Below are 17,878 nucleotides of genomic sequence, written 5' to 3' on the forward strand. Positions count from 1 at the left end.
GCCGGACAGATGATCCCCGCCCACCGGAAACCACCAGGGATGACTTTCGGATCACCACAGTGCACTGACTGAGTCCTGCCAATAGATACACAATGAGGGATTAAAATGTTAGACTTAAAGTAAATTAAGGCTTTCTGGTTTCATCAAATTGAGTAAATATGTATGCAGGAGTCAGAGGCAAAGGCTTTACTAAAATAATGATACAACAAAAAGGAAATTACGATAATTGGTTGTAATTATCAGAATAACCTACCCCCCCCCTTGGAGAGACTGGAGAAAGAGGGAAGAGAAAAATAATTATCAATGAAATAAAATTTGAATAAACAACACAGGTTTGAGACGCAGGCAGAGGAAAAGGCCCCGGCAGTGGGTTTGTGCCACAAGGGTGAGGGCCGTGTTTCCTCTCAGTGGTCCACCTGGTTGAATAGACACAATTTGAAAAATGCAAACTTGTTTAAATTAAAATTCAAATAAGCATGCAAGGAGAGGTCCAAAATAATAATAATAAGGAAGGAAAGAAAATTAGAATGATAACAGTGATGTATCAATACTAAAAATAATCAAAACTGAAATTCGAAATGACTTCCTACAATCCTTACAATAACACTGAGGTTATTAGTATGGATCATAAAAATAATCAAACGAAAAGGGGAGCAAGGAGACACTTCAATTGCAGACTGGGGGTTAAACAGATATTGATAAGTCGACCCAAGATCGCCACACGGTGGCGTGTTTCTTCCTAGGTGGACCTATCAATGAACTGAGTGAATCAAATCTAAGTTTTTAATTCGAAAAGTTTTCCTTTTTTTTTCGAACTTAACTTAAAGTGTGACCGTCAAAAACAGAAAAAGGAATTGTCTAACTCCAAATAATATCAGCATAAGCTAAGCTTGAATGCAGTTAAGTATTTGAGAGAGAAAAATGAATGCAGAGAGAAAAAGAAATTGAAAGCAAGTATTATCTTAGAACGCCACGAGATGGCGTAGTTGCGCTCGCGCAGGCTGACGTCAGTGGGAGGCGACGCTCACGCAGGATGACGTCGGTTGGGGGCGCGTAATTTGAGAACTGCCCCAGACTTAGAGGCTGCCCTCTAGTGTCGGTCAGTGGCGTAATTCAGCAGATTTTTTTTTTGGAATCACGTGGTGTTTTGCGCTTCTGTTGCATGCGGAAGACTGACGCGAGTTTCACAACATGTGACTAACAGGAATTACACATTATGCATTACACATTGAGACGGTTTTAGAATAAGAACAGGGATTATCATCTTTTCTTAATTCATAAAACTGGTTTAAAGAAGGAGAACAGGGATTATCATCCGTTTTCTTAATTCATAAAACTGGCCTCCAATTACATATTATACATATAAAACGGTTTACATAACAACAGGTATTAAAACTTCGTGTTTTAATCACTAGAAACTGTGAGCAAACAGGCGTTGAACATCTATTTACTTAAGCTGTGAGCACACCAGGCATCAGAACAGCTGTGAGCAGGACTTATCATCTGCTCATCTCCCATAAGCATTAATCAAAATAGCACTTTTATGATTTTTGCGTAGGTTTACGAAATTGGATCGCGAGGCCAATTTCTGACCAGGAGTTATCGTTAACGTATTGTATATCATAAGGCCTATTACGACTGAAAACTATCAGATTTACGTCTTCGTCCTAAAAGAGATCCTTCGTCTTCATTTAGTCGGTTTAAATCATGTTACATGTATCAACTGCAAAGAGTTTTGCTTCGTCTTTACAGAGACAGATGTAATGTCATGAACTGCAGTTTTAGCAGAGCTGGGCTGGCTTTGTGCCCGCGATCAGCTGGGTGAGTTCGCCTTGGCGACTTTTCTCACAATTCAAAACGCGCGTATAGCCTACAATTATTAATACCAATAATACACATTCAACTGAAGCTGAATTTGTCCACCAAACAAAGTTTGAAACTGCCCGCATTCTCCACCATAATAATGTAACGTAAACGACTCGGGGTAAATGTGAATTAGCTCAAGAATATAGGGAATATTAATATTTATAACGCATGGTCATAATTCATAAGTCGCATGTACATTTATTTTATCAATTTTCGAGATTACCTTGTTCTGTACTGTCTGATCATTACAGTTAAGAAGGGGTATCCCTTTTAAACTCCACGAAAGTTTTATCTTCTGGCCGCGAATATCAAACTTTCTGAGTTTATGAATTAAAACTACTCAAGGTAGTCAATATCGAGCTTGTAGCTTAGATCTTGAAGTTTCATTGACTTTTATAAGGTGGGTTTTCAAACACAGAGACAATTAAAAGTATAAATGGGTTTATTAATAAAATGGCACACACTAGAGATTATATAAACTACAAACATAAACGTACGTAAAAATGCAAACAAACCAATAAACATTTAACCGAACACAAAAACATGAAATGAAAGAAAGAAAGATATAGAGGGAAGATAGAGGGTAACTTAGTCCACAGACCTAAGACCTAGACACCTGGAACAGCTTTTATAGGAATCAATATACTTGCGAGTGCTCTTTTTGGTCAGGCTGAAGCTGATGCAAGAAGCGAGGATGGTGTCCTGTTTCTGCTGCGTCTTCCGGTGTCGCGGGAAGCTTGAAAGGCTCACTGAATGTGATGTTACCGAGAAAGTTCAGATTCGTCTCCCGGGATGGGAGAGGCTGGAAATCTTAGTTGCAGAGACCGGCAGCTACGACTGGAACATGGGTTCGTTCGATGGAGAAGGCCAGGGCCTCCTTCAGATGTTCCTTGGAGAAGCGCTGCGCCGGGGAGGAGGGTCCAGAGAAGTTGGATGAGTTGGAAGCGGAAGGATGAGAGAGCGGAAGGATGAGAGATTTTGGACTTTTATCAGTGTCCCAGGTGCCGTCCCCTCCTTCGTGAAGGACGAATCAGCTGTCGAGATTTTTCGAGCGGGAAGATTCCTTTGTCCGGTTAGACACGCCCACTCGAATGAGTCATGATTGACTTTAACTGGAGAGGATTTTCTCCAGACATATGAACTTATAAAACAATGCGCATCACTGAATTCTGTTATAGGAATTCAACTCCGTTAGCTGGAGAGGATTACAAAGATATCAAAAATAGAATCTAGGCGTTGTAGCCATGCAACGATACATTATTATGCATTTGTATAGGCAATAGCAGTTCTATTAAGGTCACAAATAGGACATATGCTTTCCTATGGGTTACACACACCTCTTAACACACAAATTTATATATTTAGTACCTTTAGGAGTGACTTTATGGGTAAAAGTCCTTTTCTGTAGGGGGTTTCTGTTTCACAGTCCAGAGTGTGTTTGTATGTGTGTGTGTGCTGGAATGTTGCGACCCTGTTATCTCATGCATAGGGCTGGATAGCTCTGTGGTCAAATTTTATGACCTGCCAATGAGCTCGGGTTACGGGATGCGATTCTACTGGGAGAACATTCTTCAAAAATACATTTCAGATCCAAACACTCGAAGATCATAACTGTATGATCACAACAACATTAATCACGCATACCTACAGGAAATTCAGATACCAGTCTGAGTTACACACATTTTAAGTTAGACACAAAAGGATGTTGGTGTGTGTGTGTGTGTGTGTGTGTGTGTGTACGTGTGTGTGTGTTCTGGAATGTCACGAGTCTGTGAGGTTGTAAAAGTCACAGGGAGTCCAGAGCTGAAATGGGGGTTTTAGAGGGGATTCTAAGAAAACAGGGTTTCCTTATGTGACTCAAATGTCCCTCGGGGGAGCCACAAAGATGCAATTTTGACCATTCAAGCAGACTTGGAGATCAGGATTTACTAATTTGAACAGCATGTGACCGCATGTCATAGTCATTGTCGTTACAACAACAACTCCCAGAATGCACTTGCTTCGCTGCCTTAGGAGGCCACGCCTACCGGTAAGAGTGCGTAGTTGAAAACAAGGCTAGCCTACGTGATGAGTTTGCCAGTGATTTAGAAATGGGCCAAAATGTCCGGGATTCGGCTTTTGCATTCTACAGTCGCCATTCTTTCATCATGTTTACTGTGGCGAGCAGGACGAGGCTGACGGCCGCGGGAGAACGGCGCGAGGCCGGTGGCGTCATTACTGAGACGTGCCGGGTCTCGCATCGCTCACGGAGGAGCGGGAATTTTCTTAGCAATGGTAAAACGCACATCAACCGATCACTTGTTTAGCGTTCATGTAAACACTACATTCAGATTCACCAATCGGAATGAATTCAGTTAGATTGAAACAAAAGGTGCATGTAAACATGGCGACCGCAGAAAGCAAAAGCTGAATCCCGTACATTTTGAACGATCTCGCCCGCCGGACAAGTCCGGGAAAAGGAGGATGTTGTTGTTTACCCCTACTTACTCAGCTTTCTCCTACTATTCAGCTTTCTCCACAGAACAAGAGCCTGCTAGCTTAGCTTCCAAAGAAAGACGGCTGACACTGTGTACATTTTGTGAGTGAAATCCCACCTCCTATGGGCGGGCTGAAAACATGCGGAACAACGCCATCTACTGGCTGTAGTCTTTAGCCTCTGGCCAGAAAATCCTCCGATGACGCAAAATGACGATTTTCAGAGGATCAGAGGATTTTTTCCAGACAAAAAATACATAAATCTCTTGTCTCAGGGGGATATGAGGGTGGAAAGCATGGTAATTCGAAAATACTACAGGTTTTCTACTAATACAAAGCTTAATGCTAAATCCTGAAGTATCCCTTTAAAGGAGAACTCCGGACAATTTTTAATCTTGATCGTTATACCTTTGTGAGTACTGTCTATAGAAGAAAAAATAAATTAACTGGATTGGTGCTTGCAACACGGAGCTGCTACAGCTTATGTCCAGAGCTCCAACTCAGCTAAAACAGCAGTTATGGGGGCATATACATAAAGAGGGGCTTTGTGCCTCTTAACAGACACAAAATGCAATTAAAATGTCTGTCCAACATGAACAGGGCCCTTACATGACAACACGATGTGTTTAGCAACTTAGCCATTGTTTAAATGCACCTAAATAGTGTTTTAGACAGCTAGCTGTAGTCTCACCCTGAAGTCCTGTGGGAACTCAGTTGTTGCCGGAAAAAGGTAAATAGCAGTGTGCAGGTGGGAGGAGCGTAGTGTGTGAGGAGTGAAGATCGGAGTTGCTCACAAGTGAAGAAGAAATGGTTCGCATTTGTGCCGTTCCGAATTGTGGCAACAGAATGCAAAAATACAAGAACTTAAATTTTCATCGTCTTCCTTTCCATGACCTCGAGATTCTGCAGTTGTGGCTAGTTTTCCAGCTACAAATGAGTTCCCACGGGACTTCAGCGACTTCAGTTTTTAGCGCGATAACAGTTTATTCAAGTGATCGCTATGCCAAAGTGGCATAAATTTACAGTAAGTTGTCGCTACAGCAGGGTTTTTCCTGCATAGAGAATTACGAAGCGGGACTCAGGACATTCTGCAAGAGCGCACAAAAGTGATGCGCAGATTGCAGATATATCCACATCAGATAATCCGCGTGTCGGGCCGGCCAAGTAATACAAAATAACATTACAATTAATTGCGGGATGGGTCGCAAGTCCAGAGATAAATTACTGTTTTGATTTTAATAAAGACAGAACTCTCATTTGGTAAAACGCAATGAACGTGCATAACTCTTTTTCTTTCATTTTCAGGCTATGTTTATACGGAAACGATCTGAACAGAAAACGCAAAAGTTCTGCGTTTAGACAAGCGTTATGGGGAGGAAATCTGCGTGCATATGGTGACTCAAAAGTGCGTGAAATTCAATGTAATATGCACTCCAGGCGGCTAGGTGGCAATGTGAAGCACTGCCACACAACAACACCAAGTCCGTGCGCCTGCGTACAACCTTCCTTCAACACAACATGGCGAAGCGTATGGAAACGTATGAAAAAAATAATCCGAATTTGTTCCAAATATAATCCGAAAATAATCCAAATAAACTAGATTTGTTATTTTCCTGTACTGGCGCATTCCTGTGACATAAACGCCTACGCAACGAGAGCCACAATGAGCAGATCGGTGCCTTCACTGTCTAGCAGACTTTTTTGCAGACTTTTTACCCTTTAGACGGGAACGTGACGGTGGAGCGTTTTTAAGATTTCCACTCTGGAGGGTGGTTTCACTTTTTTGCATTTTTAAGCCCCAAAAACGCCGTCGCCGTCTAAACGAAAAGCACATCTGATAAAATATTTTTACGTTTTCACCCGCGAGCGTTCTTGTGTAAACAGGGTCTCTAAGACAAAGTATTTCAATTCAGGAAAAAACAATCAGGAAAACATATGCCTAGAGCATCTCCTAGTGGTCATTATATAAAACAAAGATATTATATTATATAAAATAATGAGATATTGCTTAAAGGCTCACTGAAGTGCCTTGAAACTGTTGCTTGATGCGTTGACATAATTTCCACTGAAACATGAAGCTAAAGCGGGACATATTGAATGGCTCGAGCAACCGAACACAAATCTCAAACCAGTGGCGTAATTTTTTTAAATAGTGGGTGGGACAGGTGTGTGGGGCCGGGGGGGCTATACAATGCTAAGATGTACAATGTATGTGTACATAACAATAATTGGAAAAATTAACATACCAATCAATTTCAATAGTAATTTTCAAAGAGGATTTTCATGTGAATAAATCCATAGATCCACAAAAGTGTTTTGTGACCTTTCATGGTCTATTGGTAGAACTTCTGCCAAGCGTGTCCGAGGTTCTGGGTTCTAATACGCAGGTTTTTTTTCCTCATCGAAAGGGAGAGACACGTTTGTGTGCATCTTGTTTTGTGATTTCACCGGAACGAATAGAGTCTCAATGGCGATAGATTGAAGCGCGCGTCCGAGGGAAGACTGTGCACAAGCCACAAGAGACACTGTATCTGCGCCACTGATCGCAGCGGCAACAAGCACTCAAAAAGAACGCCTCTTATTTGACAAAAAAATGAAATGAATGCCCTGCTAATATCTGGAGATGTTTTATTAATTTGTATTAGGTACATATCCGTGCCGCGAGTCGTTTCAAAAAGTGGTGTGGACAATATTGACCCTGGCAAAAACCCATATTGCTCCGCGACGATGGCCGCTTTGGCCAGGTGGTGTTTATAGCAGAGGGGGCGGAGCTTTAGATTCTAGAGAGCATTTGATTGGACAGAAGATGTGATGAGAAGCTGAAGTCAGCAGTGATGTCATAGAATTCCCTGATCCATTTTAGCGGAAGTGAGAGAGTTTTGAATTCATAACCTTAAGCCTACCATATTCATACTAAAAGCAAAAAAAAAACTTACATTTGGATTTCAGGAGCCCTTTAACTAAAATTCTACACAAACTTAACAGAAATTATTCTGATAAGTGTTTTTTTCATGAAACAATGATGTATTGAAACAGTGACAATTTAAGTTTGAAGGGAGTAAAGCCTGTGTTTATAGGCTAAGGAAATGTAATTTTGCTTTTGACCTACTTCAGTGTGATATGTTACCATATCATCATGCTTAACACTGAGAATTTGAACAATTGTAATGTGATGATCAGATATCTAAATCAGAGAATATCATAGGTTAGAGCGGTTGGTGTGTGGATGATTTATGGTGTGTTGGAGCTCTTCATTTTGAACTCTCAAAGAGCACCAGATTAATAAATGTAAAACTTTCTTCCGGGGGATCACGCCAGTGTATATGACTTTCTACTTTCAGACGAACACAATCGGAGTTATATTAAATAATATCCTGGCTCTTCCAAGCTTTGTAATGGGAGTGAATAGAGGACATGATTTTGAATCCCAAAAAGTAGATCCATCAATAATAAATGAATATCCACACCGGGGGTTAAATAAAGGCCTTCTGAAGCAAAGCGATGCATTCGTGTAAGAAACATATCCATATTTAAAATGTTATACTACTACTAGAGCACAAAAATGTTTATAAGAGAACTAATTTCTTCATTGACTACGTTTACATGCAGCCAATATCCGGGTTATGGTCGGGTTAGAGTCACTATTTGGGTTTCTGAAACATTCGGAATAACGCGTTTACATGCGTGAGCAGAGAGAGTTACTCCTGTATACATGGAATTTGCAATATCCCGATGTAAACGGCGACGCACGGTTAGCGTCTGGACGTACGGACTTCCTTAAGACGCAATATGCGTCATTTCCGATTCTTTTTCCTGTATCCAAAGACAACAACAACAGCAGCAGCACGCGGATAATGAATAGTTCGGGGCAGATAGTGATCGCCTTTGTTTGCGCTTTCCTCCTCGCTCAAAGTGTGGTGCTGTGCTGCGTCTCGCCATGTTTACCTCTACTTCTTGTTTACTTCCGGTATACTGCACGCGGGTTTCTGTATGCGCCGTCCCTACTCAAAAGACCAAGATTCCTTGCGAATAGAACATGCGCAGAACACAAATCAATGTCCCTTTTGATGGGGATATGCCGATACGCGTTTACATGACCAAATATTCGGGTTAGAAAGGGGGTACCCCAGGTATAATATCCGGGTTTTTAAAAACCGGGATATGAGCATATCCGGGTTTTTGCCGGTGTTTACATGGCCGTGCGCGACCGGGTTATTGCTAATATCCCGGTTTTGAACGGGTTATTGGCTGCATGTAAACGTAGTCAGTGATCTAGTCATTTAATTGTGCTATCAAAATGCACAAGATTTATGCATTTCAATTTAAAATGTAAAAATGTTCTTAGAGGAACCAATGCCCACACACCACAGTCTCACAAAATCCTGTGGGAAACACTGTATACCGCAGCAAAATAAGTAGGCTATATAATAGTAATTTGCAGCGTGCATTTGTGTGAAGCTTTGATGCTTTTAATGAGAGCGAAATGAAACGGTCTGAATCAGAAACGGTTGCTGTGTTGTCAGTCTCTCCTCTTCCTCCAGCTTAACCACATCCACTTCTGTAGCCTTTTTCAACACTTCATCTGGAAAGCTGTGTAAACATCTGCTAGGCATATTTTCAAGCAGTTTTGAAACGTGTTTTCTGTATGTTTAGGCTAAACTGCACATCAAATAGACCTGTTTGCATCCATGAAATACGTGTGTTGATGTTAACACATAAACCAGCCTGATCTCATCCCAAGGCGTCATATACTGATGCTTTTGACATTTCGTCTACATCCAACGCACATGGCACCCTTTAGCGTCAATATGAGACGCAGATAGATATGGGCCAGAAGGTGCCTCTAGCTGTCTAACCCTAACCCTACCCCAGACCTAAACCTAACCATAACCGAACAAAGCTCTGTGCGTCTCATATTGACGCTAAAGGGTGCCATGTGCGTTGGATGTAGACGAAATGTCAAAAGCGTCAGTATGATGCCCTAGGAGGCGTTACACTTAACTTAACGAAAAATGTCATATTCCTTAGTTAATCTGATAGTTTTGTAAGCCGTGGTGTTCATGCTACTGTATCAGATATCAAGCAGATCCTCAGGAAAGAAGCAAGATCACGCACGGTAGTGTTGTCACGATACTAAAATTGTTTCGATACCGATACCAAGTCAAGAATTGCGATTTCGATACTTTTTCGATACTTTTCCTGAAAAGGGAGAAACACTCTCAAATATCATTGATGTGCTTTATTTTAAAACCGGGACAACATTCTAATCATATAACACACTAATAAATGAACATATGAACAGCAGATATATTCAACATTTGAACAAAATATGAAATACCAAAATATAAAAAATAAATTAGAGCAATGACATTCAAGGTAAAAAAAAAATCATAAATTTAGCAGCATTATCTCATTTATCATAAGAAACACAAGAGTTACCGGTAATAACTTTATCTTGATTCTGAACTTTGAATAAAAATATGAACAGCGATTAGGCCTGTCGCGATAGTCGATAAGTCAATTAATCGCACGATAAAAAAAAATGAGCTCGATCATTTTTCCGGCCGCGATAATTCCATTTGCATGCTTGTTTGTTTTCCTCGTCTCTCTCTCTCAGTCTCTACCAAAGAGACTGGATGACCACTCTCGGTTCTTTAGCGTATAGGAGGAGTGAACTCTCTTGTCAGTTGCATGGTCTTTGTGTGGGAAAGCGCCGGCGGGACTGTTTGCGGCGACTGCCAGGAGAGAGAGAAGACGCTAGTTGTGAGTTGCGACAGCGAGCCCGATCACATGAAAATGCGTATCTATACCACGTTATTTCTCGTGCCATTTATACGCCAAAAATAGTTTTTGCGTGCATATGATACGCTCTTTATCATGGCGTGTAATACGCACGCACTCCTCACCCCTAATCCTAACCAAGTATTTTCAGTGCGTAGCATATACACGCAATAAAGCGCGTCTCCGTCTTCCCGACAGTACACAATCACTTGACAAAGTAACAGGAGGACAAAGTAACAGGAGTAACAGTGCAAAATTGTGCGATATGGCTTGTTGAGGCTTTTTTTTGTTTTGTTTACAAAGGTCCTAACTGTCAGTTTTGCTGTTATGGAATGTATCACTATTTATGCCTAATGTCTAAAGCCTAATGTTTAATATTTTTTTTTAAGTGCAATTTTGTTTACATCCATTTTATTTATTAACAGACATTTATTTTGTTAACAGACACTAAGAGTCCATTGCTTTTATTGTTTTGTTCATTTTTTTGGATATTTAAAATGTTTTCCATTTTCAATGTTTAATATTCTTTAGAAATAAAAGTTTATAGATCGTTGAAAAGGTGTACCAGCATTATTATGCCATTATAATTATATTAAATGAAAATGGTCTCAGAACGACAATATTACCGTTTATCGCGATAATTTCTTGGACAATTTATCGTCCAGCAAAATTTGTTATCGTGACAGGCCTAATAGCGATTATATTAAACAATGTTTAATATTGGTAACATATGATAAGCCTCATGGTGATATATTTGACATATGGGGAGAGAGTTGTGGAAGGCCTATACTTCATGTTAAACATAAATATATAGCAGCAAAGACAACGTCGGCAGTGTTGACGGCAAAATAGGCTACAGAATATTTCGTTCTGTATTGAGAGGTGCAATATTTGAAAATCAATGATTTTTTTTTTATTACATTTATATCTGCATTTATGTCAAAACCTAGAGACTTTCAAACATCAAAATGTCATTTATTAATATGCATTCTTGTCAAAATGACATAGAAACATCTTTTCCTATTCTATTTTGCCTGGAAACGCTTCCAACACGCTTGCGTGTCGCGTGAAAAATAGGCGTCGGTTCTATTTATCTAGCAGTGTGCTACAGTAGCTCTAACCTGTTAACATGGGAGCCGAAATAAAAACGGACACGCCACGCAGCTGAGACGCTCACGCCACGCAGCCAGTGTGTCGCCGGCCTTACAAATCTGGAACGCGGTCATTCTCAGAAGTATCGATAGCCTACTAATAAATTTAGGAATCGTGACGTTTTTCATTTCCGGGAATCGCGATACTTTTGAAGTATCGGTGCACTGTGCATCAGAGCAAGGTAGGCAAAGTACTTCCATATGTCACTCCTCGCGTCATCTTTTTCTACGAGTGGACCACTTGTGCTCGCACATGCAGCCATCTCGCTGTAGTGTTTTGTCACATGACACTGACAGCTGCAGCTTCTTTGCTGCGTGCGTCAGGAAAAAAAACACTGACATCCATAGGGAGGCGGGTTTTTTTTTTTTTTTTTAAGTATCGATACTGATAAATTTAGGTACCGTGACGTTTTTAATTTCCGAGTTTCGCGATACTTTTGAAGTATCGGTACACCGTGCAACACTAACGCACGGATGGGATGAGTGCAATTTATTCTCTTTTATTGCACGGCTCTGTGGAATACTTGATTCTGATTGGTAAATAGCGACATCCAGTGGTATATTATTCCCAGATAACAACCGCTGAGAACAGATAACGCAGGCTCATCCAGGTCACTCTAGTCAGCAGTGCTAGGAATGTTTTTTCTTTGTGTAAGTTTTGCGTTTTGTGAGCTAAAAAAGTATTAAAACTCAGTCAAATCAATATTTTGTGTATAGTTATTTAATTATGCCGTCCAGTATCGTGGACTCGCTCTCTCGTTTCATACAAATGCAGCGGCGGCCATTTTGTGGCTATTGTTTACACTGTTGGATTATGAGATACGATTTTAAAACTGTTTAATCTGAAATCAATATCTTATCCCCATAACTGTTTATGTGGCGAAATGCTTTGTAATAAGTGCTATGACTGTATATTGTATCTCTTAAATGTCCGTCTAATTTGAACTTGCCGCTGAAACTGCTCTCTCCACGGAAGCTTTGCGACCAATCAGATCAATATTTCGTGTCTAATTATTTACTTATGTGGCAAGTAGCAGTGTAATAAGCGGGACAATATCTCGGCTTCGCGTCCTCATCACTCTGCCGGGGGTATTTTGAGAGAACAATCAGCTGGATGTACATTATCCCTTTGGAATAGTAGGCTATGAGGCAAAATTAGCAAAATACACCGGAAGCGTGAATTCTCAAAGGCATAATTGCACGTCACATGTTGGCAAAAAAAATAACAGTTTCACAAAATTTAATGCAAATAAAAAAATACTAAGCATAATTGAAACACTATTCGAACACACATCATGTAAACACATCAAGAAAATGTGTGTTAGTGTGATAGAAAGTCTTTTTGGTACAATCATGCCGTGTCATTGATTGTAGATTGTAGATTGAACCATAATGCTAGTCAAACAAATATTATATCTTAGACTGCTATTCAATCGCATTGAAAATAAAAACAAATTATATAACCATTAAATGTGCAAACATACCTTAAAGGAGAGTAGTAAGAGGCGAAATGAGCAAAAACACACCGGAAGTCCTGCTCTCTCACTCCTGCATTGACAAACACGCGCGCGAATGAAGAGATAGACAGATCACGATTAAAAGCGCCAGTTTCAAAGAGAGTTCGCTAATTACACGGATACTCGTCATGAAGTATTTATCAACAACGTTTTAACACGATGTTCACTCTGATAAAGTTACAAAGAGACCGTAAATAGCACATGTGTTGTGTATGAGAGAGAGAGAAAGATACTGTGCTTCCCGTCTGCTTTCACAGTGAGACTAGCGCGAATGCTTAAAGGGGAAGACGAAGAGAAACCACTTCCTAACGGCAGATCTCTCTTCTCGCAGTGGATCCGACACCTGTGAGATCAAATACGGATATTCACGCTTGTGCACGGTGTTGCTAATAAATTGGATGTAATATGAGTCCAAATACGTGTTTATCAATAATTTTTTCATTAATACACACGTGTTTCTATATTTTAATATAAAAATGCCATCATAACAAAAAGAGATTGCACTGTCAGAGAGTTGGGCATATTCACACATAATTTATAGGGCTATATATTGACACAAATTTCAGATTCGATTTGATTTTCAAGCTTGCAATTCGATTCGATTTAGATTCCAATTCGATTCAATATTGATTATTTTGGATATCAGACCACAATACATGGTACATTTCAAATATTTTAACAAATCTCTTAACTAATGCTGTAAACTATGGTAGTCAGTTGTAGCCTAGGCTTCATTAGCTTACCATAATATTGAAGGTAAAAATTAACTGATTTGTATAAAAACTTAAATTACACTTTTATTTATTTTTATAATAATAAAGTTATATGAAATGTAAAAATTTAAATGGTGGCTGTCATAAAAAAAAACTTTCTAGATTTATTCAAACATGCATTAAATATTGAAGAACATTAAATTAATAAGTAATATGGTGCATATATTTAGCAAAATGCTCCTCTCTAGAGTTAGTTTTTCTAGCTGACTAACAAGTTTATGGTCACTGGATACAGTTTTTCTGAGGTAAATGTGACGTTACATGACATTGTTTACAAGCCGTTTTACTGACGTCTTTCCACGGTTGAAACAGTGATTGAGCGATTGCATGTAACATGATATGGATTTCGATCAGTTGTACTCTATCTTTAACACACTTTGGATGCTCATTCATGTTTATTTTGCGCTGAAACTGGTATTATCAAGGTGGAAGAGAAGATCATGTGCTTCTCTAGAGCTGCGCCAGAGCGATCTCACGCCACAGCGCCAAAACGCTATTTATGTTTTTGAATTTTGTAAGAAAATGGATTGAATTTGAAATCTGAGACTTTGTTTCATATCAATAGTAACAAAGCACAAAGATTATTGTGATTTATTGGATGGGATGCACGCTACATACACAACTGAAAACAGGATGAATAATCGATTCTTGGGATTTAAGAATCGATATCGGTTCGTAAAAATGAGAATCGATTAAAATCGAGGAATCAATATTTTTTACCCAGCCCTAATAATTTATACACATAAAACATGAAAATCAAACATTTGAAAAGAGATCAATACATCACGGTCATTTAAACCAATAAGCATTAAGCTGTGTCGTCAGCAAGTCTTTCCCATCATGCTTTTGATCATCAGTCGGTGGAGAGCAACTGCGCTCGACTGCAGAATCCGCACTCGCGAGAGTTTATAAATGTAATAAAGTTATAAATGTGTCGAGTACGGCCCACCTTGCTCTGATGTCATGCTGTCATATGTCAAAAAACTCTCGCGAGGTGGCCGTGTCGGATTCTGCCGTTTCTATCCACCGACTGATGATCAAAAGCACGACGGGAAATGCTGAGAAGAAATGATAACTGGTTTGAATGGTTGACCAACCTCTGGGATATAATATTGGATATGCCATACAGTTCTGCCAGTTATAGTAGATAAGAGTTTTGGTGTTAGTGTGTGGGCCATGTGTTATACAATGTATTTCAGCTTTAGTGGAGAGAATGGTGAAAAGTAAAGTTTCATATCAAATGCTTCAAATGTCTAATTATGAGGATCGATTCAAAGATGTATGTCCAAAACCACAGAAATTCGATGACGACACGACCAGCAGAAGTTAAAGTGAAATGTATTAATTGAGTTAAGATATGTTTTTTCTATTCTTAACATCTATACTATTTCTTGTTTATACTTAAGTGACTGCGGGTCTGATCTAGTGTCAGGAGTGCGATAACAGTGTTTATTCATTCAGATAAAGTATTTACTTGCTTTTAAATCTTCTTTCACAAATTTAAGAGACTGATCATTTTTATGAAAATCAGGGATGAAGAGTATAAATGTGATGACTTAAATTTGGTGTATTATTATAATAGTTATCAATGAATGATAAAAAGAGGGGAATTGTGGAAGAAATCTAATATGTAGTATGTTTGCATTTTCTACTAAATTTTCTACTTTGCATTTCTGTTAAAATATGAGTGTTAAAGGTTAATGAGCTAATTAAGTGATTAACTGAGTGATGATTGAGCATTATATATTACTTTATTTAGCATTCATGTAAACACTACATTTGGATTCATTAAAATGACTTCATTCAGATTAAAACAAAAGTTGTGCATGTAAACATCTGTGTGAGTCCTCTGCATATAAGCTTGATAAAGCCTGAACCTCGTCATCTGTCGTATTTTTGAAACTCTGTTGTGTTTGTATATCGCTGTAACCTCTAAATCCTTCTACAACATTCCCAGAACCTACTACAATCATAGATTGCCCTTACCTGCAGGTTAACCCCCTGAGGTTGGCAATCACGCAGGCGTGATCTGCTCGTTTTTTTCCTTATCAGTGCGAAAGAGATTCAAAATGCTGATTTTGATTTTGATCTTACGTACTTGTGTTGTACATCAATCGATCCTGTTAAGTGTGTATTTTTTTTGTGTATACTCACAATAAAAACCAAGTGTTGTGCTTTTTGCCAAATAAATAAAAATAAACATGATGCGAGTTCTGCTTTCTCTCTGTCAGTGAAGTCCATTCTGAAACGCGTCCGAAAATGAACAATAACTCAGCGAATACTCAGTCACACAGACACACAGGCATGAAGCTTGAATTCTCTTCTTTTAAATGAAGTATTTTTTATCATATTGTATTGTGATATATATATATATTTATATTGTATTAGTACTATCGTAATAATAATCATGGAAAATGTACCTCAGAAGTGCTGGTATTTCGAGGAGCACCGGATCCAGCTGAGCTGAGGAATACAGTACGTTTTTTTTCATTCTCAAGTGAATCGCGTTTCTGTGTGTGAATGAATGAGTAAAAATCGACTGAAATATGTTTAAATAAAATGTATTTGTATAAGCAACGTATTAAACTGCAAATTAAAATGTATATTCCCTATAATAAAAACGATAGGCATGTTACAGACATTTCGTTGACAACATTTCGTTGACAAGTTTGGATAGATTATAATTTTTTACTATAAAATATCTGCCACCTCAAATAAGCTTTTTTGTTTGCCAATTTTTGCTCATATGTTAAATATAGTATGTTTTGTCAAAAATAAAGTCATCAAATAATATGTTATTATAGTGTTTGTTCCAATGTAGGCTATATTCAAAGTAATGAATCCTTAACTTTGAAATATGCATGATAAAATGTATACTTTAGTTTTTACAAAGAAAGATTACACTTGAATTGTTGTTGTAATTGTAACCTGTTTAATAAAAAAATATATTTACAAGGTAGATGTAAACAAACTATTAAAAGGTAAATATAAGCCTTTTCTTTAAATAATTTTTATTGTGTTTTATTAGTGACAAATTTGGGGAGAGGATACATATTCCAAAACTGAAAATACAGTATGAGAATTAACTGCACAATTACTAGACATGTTTTCCTTGGATATTATACAATTTGCATGCACAATTTATGGGAAAATACATTATTTGATTACTCTCTCTCTCTCGGCTCATTAAGTATGCGGGCCCCATTGTCTCCTCAGGTGTGAACCACTAAATATGCATGATGCTGTTGGATCGTTGACGCCCACTTGCATATTGCCTTTCCAAACAGAAAGTGTCTTACAAAATTGAAATCAATGTATTGTTTTATGTGAATGATTAGGCAGGATGATTTTCAGATCATTTTGAAGAAAAAACTCTAGGCGACGACATCCATTAGTCAAACGTCTTGTTGATTAAATTTAGATTAAGGATGCATCTCTTTAGCCTATAGCATTCATATCATGCATCTCCTAACCTTATAAAGTTATATTAGATCAAATTCACATCTGTTACGTGCTCAGAGGATGCTGTTTTTTTTATTTTCTCTTTCTCCGCTATCAGCTCTTAGGGCGTTGAAGTTGAAGTATTCATAAAAGATCAGATGCTTTTTAAAGCTAGACTGCGCTATCTTTGCAAACTTAGGAAAAACTCTTAAATTGGTGATAGAGTGCATTATTTTATTATTTCATAATGGTCCCTGGGGTGCCCTTATAATGTTAGTATGATTTTAACATCAAAAATTGTCATAATTTAACAAATAAAAGGCATTTTTCCAAGCCTGGTTTTAGCCTTTGATTTGAACTATTAAGGGGCGTGTCTGTGTGAGACTTTGCAAATGCCCACTGCTGTGATAGGCTGTGAGGCTTCAGTGTAAACGCCCACTGCTGTGATTGAGTTTTGACAAGTGTCCAGATACACTCGCGCTGTTTGATTGACAGCTCGGGCGATAGGAAAGGGAGCTTTCTTTGATCGCTTTCTTTATATAATTTAATATAATTTAAATTTAAATATAATTTAAAATATCTTGAAACGCATCTGGTTAAAATGGTTAAAATCTTTGAATTTTGTCTGAGGGAGTGCACTTACCTCTGCGTTTACCACAGAAAGGGTTGCCAGCCACAGATACACATATATGTAGATGCAGTTCAACTGCTTTAGGTACATCAAAAGAGCCACCAAATTAGAAAATGTAATGAGGAGACAGGTTGGAATACAAGTCAATGGAGAAGATGCCTCAGTGCACTAGTGAAAATGTTGGTGTTGTAGTGATTTATAGTCTCTATATTAGTATTAATTTAGTTTTTGGTATTAATTATT

At 38.5% G+C, this 17,878-nt stretch overlaps 2 protein-coding genes and 1 long non-coding RNA gene across 5 annotated transcripts in view; 1 reads left to right on the forward strand and 2 right to left on the reverse strand.

Annotated features, from left to right (window-relative positions):
- Window positions 1–13,039, reverse strand: part of LOC309492593 (extracellular superoxide dismutase [Cu-Zn]-like) — a 31,723-nt gene extending 18,684 nt beyond the window's left edge. The window contains exon 1 of the mRNA XM_082161578.1: window positions 12,758–13,039. The gene's annotated coding sequence lies outside the window, so the exon portion shown is untranslated. The remainder of the gene's footprint in view (window positions 1–12,757) is intronic.
- The window catches only part of LOC309492377 (uncharacterized protein), a 232,020-nt gene that overhangs the window by 192,578 nt on the left and 21,564 nt on the right, over window positions 1–17,878 (reverse strand). The gene's annotated exons all lie outside the window — the stretch shown is intronic.
- Window positions 3,848–15,785, forward strand: LOC309492789. Of its 2 annotated transcripts, XR_014203705.1 has the most exons (4): window positions 3,848–5,304; window positions 5,701–6,698; window positions 6,729–7,813; window positions 15,556–15,785. It is a non-coding gene; the product is annotated as an uncharacterized lncRNA (long non-coding RNA). The 2 variants fall into 2 exon arrangements; XR_014203704.1 differs by having other exon boundaries at window positions 3,848–6,698.

Source organism: Leuciscus leuciscus, assembly GCF_965113295.1.
Source record: "Leuciscus leuciscus genome assembly, chromosome: 1".
NCBI lineage: Eukaryota > Metazoa > Chordata > Actinopteri > Cypriniformes > Leuciscidae > Leuciscus > Leuciscus leuciscus.